The sequence below is a fragment of the Pipistrellus kuhlii genome, unplaced genomic scaffold, assembly GCF_014108245.1.
Source record: "Pipistrellus kuhlii isolate mPipKuh1 unplaced genomic scaffold, mPipKuh1.p scaffold_m20_p_3, whole genome shotgun sequence".
In the NCBI taxonomy this organism is placed as follows: Eukaryota; Metazoa; Chordata; class Mammalia; order Chiroptera; family Vespertilionidae; genus Pipistrellus; species Pipistrellus kuhlii.
The window spans coordinates 142,090,762-142,095,237 of NW_023425529.1; the positions used below are offsets into that span (position 1 = coordinate 142,090,762).

At 43.7% G+C, this 4,476-nt stretch overlaps 1 pseudogene; it reads left to right on the top strand.

The window, feature by feature from the left end:
• The first annotated feature begins 2,763 nt into the window (after nucleotides 1–2,763).
• On the top strand, nucleotides 2,764–4,034 carry LOC118730324 (annotated as a pseudogene).
• Nucleotides 4,035–4,476: the final 442 nt, after the last annotated feature.

Genomic DNA, 4,476 nt, shown 5'->3' on the forward strand with positions numbered 1-4,476 from the left:
AGGGCACATGCCCGGGTTGTAGGCTCAATCCCCAGTAGGGAGAATGGAGGGGGTGGGCGGGGAGCCAATCAATGATTCTCTGTCATCATTGATGTTTATCTCTCTCTCCCTCTCTCTATCATTCTGAGATCAATAAATATATATTCTGAGAAATAAAAATCAAATAAATGAGTTTAAATTTTTACCAAAATTCACTGAAAAGTCATTTTAAAAAATTAAAAGGAGCAATACGATTCTATTTTTAAGGGTAATTCTGCATATTATATAGAGAATAGATGGCAGAGTACAAGAGAAAAAGGGTGACAAGTTAGTGGGGAAATGCAGTAATCAAGACAATATTGACTGATTTAAACAAGATTAATGGCAGTGGATATTTAGAGAAATACCGTAGATAGACATAACAACTATAGAGATGGTATATAAAGTAACGAAGAACAAAGAACCAAGCATAATCTTGGTCTTTTGGCTTGGCCAACTAGGTGGATTTGGTACAACATACAGGGTTTGCGACAACTGATAATGTTAAGGATGATGATGTTAAATGGTTCAGAAGAATAGCAAACATTGATTTTGGTAATCTACTTGTGTGCATTTGATATTTTTAACTAGTGAAGTTTCTGTGGAGGATTTTTATAATGGTAGATGGACAGAGAAGCTCTTAAACTGATCTAGAGAAAGAGCAAAATTTAATAGTTGGAGGAGAATTTGGATCTAAGGTAAATGTTTTATTTTGTTTTTTCCCCCACTTAGGTTTATATATGATGATGGTGATTTGGTAGTGATGATGATTGTAATGATGGTGATGGTGATGGTAGTGTGATGACTATGATTATGTAATTGTTCACATATTGAAATGGCAGTTTTTCTTGTTGAAATTAGAAAACAACATATAATTTAAATCAAACCCTCATTTTCTCTCTCTTGAGAGAATCTTGTCATTCTTATCCTTCCCCTCCACTAAATAATTATCAGCATTCTTCAAAACTTCAATTGTATTTTTTAAAAATTTAGAGCTATTTGGGAAGTCACTGAATATAGCTTTTATTGATATTTAGTTCTGTAGTCTCATTTTATAATTTAACTAGAGGCCCGGTGCATGAAATTTGGGCATGGGGGGGGGGGGAGGGTTGTCTGTCCCTCAGCTCACCCAGCACCCTCTCCAATCTGGGACCCATTGAGGGATATCTGACTGCCCATTTAGGCCCAATGTGACTGCTGGCTCCCAACTGCTTACCTGCCTTTCTTCTTGATTGCCCCTAACTGCTTCTGCCTGACAGCCTGATTACCCCCTAGCCACTCCCCTGACAGCCTGATTGATGCCTAACTGCTCCCCTGCCAGCCTGTTTGCCCCTAACTTCTCTCCCTTGCAAGCCTGGTCACTTCTAACTGCCCTCCCCTGCAGGCTTGGTTGCCCCCAACTTCCCTCTCTGCCAGCCTAGTCACCTCTAACTGCCCTCCACTGCAAGCTTGATTTCCCCCAACTGCCCTCCCTTGCAGGCCTGGTCCCTCCCCATAGCCCTGCTAGCCATCTTGTGGCAGCCATCTTGTGTCCATATGGGGGCAGCCATCTTTGACCACATGGGAGCAGCCATCTGGCATGTTGGAGTGATGATCAATTCGCATATTATTCTTTAATTAGATAGGATTAGATAGGCTAGAGTCCTGTACATGGATAGGGGTCTGTTGGTTTGCCCTGAAGGGTATTCTGGATCAGGTGGTTTCCCTTGGGGCATAGGGTGACCTGGGTGAGGGGCCTGTGGTGGTTTGCATGTTGGTCATGCCCCCTGGTGACCCAAGTGTAGGCCTGGAATCTGGGATTTATTTATCTTCTATAATTGAAACTTTGTAGCCTTAAGCAGAGGCCAAGGCAGGCCAGGGCAGGCAGATAGCTTGGCTTCCTCCATTGCTGGGGAAACCCAAGCCTCCAGTTCATTCTATGGCTGCAGCCATCTTGGTTGGATTAATTTGAATACTCGCTCCTAATTGGCTGGTGGGTGTGGCTTGTGAGTGCAGGGGGAGGTGTGGTCAATTTGCATATTACTCTTTTATATTAGATAGAATTTTGCAATTCAGCAATAATCATTTTAAGTTTTGAAGTGTCAATATCATTGGCATAAAAAACATTTTTCATTCATGGACAGAATTTAAAATATATTTTAACTTTCAAAACTAGAAATGAAAATGTGGTCCTCAGTAAATCACCAATTGCTAATAGGTAGTTTCACCAAAATTACAACTGTTTCTCTTACTTATCTAAATACCATAGTTAGAAAAATAGTTAGCAGATTATGTATCTTCCATAAATCAGAAAAATGAATATTTTGTTTTGAGGTACAGTTTATCTAAATGAGAGACCATCTGTTCATATTGAGTGAAATGTAATCTGGCAAGTAGGGCAGCCTTTGAGTCATTGTGCTGTGTATTAACATAGTGATGGTTCTAAGTTCAAGTTCAAGATCCAAAAACAGTGGGGTATGTGTGTGCGATTTTTATTATAATAATGAGACATTGGTCAATGTTAGGTGCTTATCTTCTTGGTCCTTTGTAATGTATTTTCATTAATTGTGAGTCTTGTTAAATATTAAATAGCAAGACTGAATTAGCAACATAGTCACATATTGGAACTTCTCACTTATTTGGCTATGTATTTAGTGTAGTAGAGCATTCATTGTTGTTGTTAGCTTCTTTTGATGGTTCATTTTTTGTTTTGCTTTCTAATCTAAAAAAATATATATAAATACGTCTTTTGAAAAATAATTTTGAAGCTCTCTGTTCCTCCTGTTCGTCAGACAGCCTTTCCTCCCATGCTGTGCCAGCAGCCACAACCCTGAGACACGATGGTGAAGGTCGGAGTGAACGGATTTGGCCGCATTGGGCGCCTGGTCACCAGGGCTGCGATGGAATCTGGCAAAGTGCAAGTTGTCGCCATCAACGACCCCTTCATTGACCTCAACTACATGGTCTACATGTTCCAGTACGATTCTACTCATGGCAAGTTCAGAGGCACCGTCAAGGCCAAGAACGGGACGCTTGTCATCAACGGGAAGCCCATCACCGTCTTTCAGGAGCGAGATCCCGCCCACATCAAATGGGGTGATGCTGGCGCTGAGTATGTTGTGGAGTCCACCGGAGTCTTCACTACCATGGAGAAGGCTGGGGCTCATTTGAAGGGTGAGCCAAGAGAGTCATCATTTCTGCCCCTTCTGAGGATGCCCCCATATTTGTGATGGGTGTGAACCATGAGGAGTATGACAACTCCCTCAAGATCGTCAGCAATGCCTCCTGCACCACCAACTGCTTGGCCCCCCTGGCCAAGGTCATCCATGACAACTTTGGCATCCTGGAGGGACTCATGACCACAGTCCACGCCATCACGGCCACCCAGAAGACCGTGGATGGCCCCTCTGGGAAGCTGTGGCGTGATGGCCGAGGGGCTGCCCAGAACATCATCCCTGCTTCCACTGGAACTGCCAAGGCCGTGGGCAAGGTCATCCCTGAGCTGAATGGCAAGCTCACTGGCATGGCCTTCCGTGTCCCCGTCCCCAACGTGTCGGTTGTGGATCTGACCTGCCGCCTGGAGAAAGCTGCCAAATACGATGATATCAAGAAGGTGGTGAAGCAGGCAGCAGAGGGCCCCCTCAAGGGCATCCTGGGCTACACTGAGGACCAGGTTGTCTCCTGCGACTTTAACAGTGACACCCACTCCTCCACCTTTGATGCTGGGGCTGGCATTGCCCTCAATGACCACTTTGTCAAGCTTGTTTCCTGGTATGACAATGAATTTGGCTACAGCAACAGGGTGGTGGACCTCATGGTCCACATGGCCTCTAAGGAGTGAGAGCCCTCTGGACCCCCAGCCCCAGCAGGAGGAAGAGAGGCCCTCCACTGCTGGGGCGTCCTTGCCCAGATCAGTCCCCGACACACTGAGAACCTCCTGACCACCGTTTACACCCCAGACCCCCTGAAGAAGGGGAGGGGCGTAGGAAGCCCTACTTTGTCTGTCGTGCACCATCAATAAAGTTCACTGCACCCAGAAAAATAAATAAATAAATAAATAAATAAATAAATAAATAAATAAATAATTAAAAAAAAATTTTGACAAAGACAGCCTTTACTATTCCCCCTCAAATTGACTCTATTAGGCACATTTTTTCTTGACTACAGGACCCCTGACATTGCTTTTCTTAGGAAAGTGAGTCTCAACCTTTCTAATGCCACAATACAATTCCTTTAATACAGTTCCTCATGTAGTGGTCGTGACCCACAGGTTGAGAACCACTGCTGTAGAGCCTAAGACCATCAGAACCACAACAACATGAGGAACTGTATTAAAGGGTCACGGCATTAGAAAGGTTGAGAACCACTATTAGAGCTTTTAATTCAGAAAAGTTCCAATTATTAATTATCTCTCTGTTCCTTTGAGATATGCATCTTTTCCCAGCCTCTTGCCAATTGATTAACCGAAGAATGTCTTTC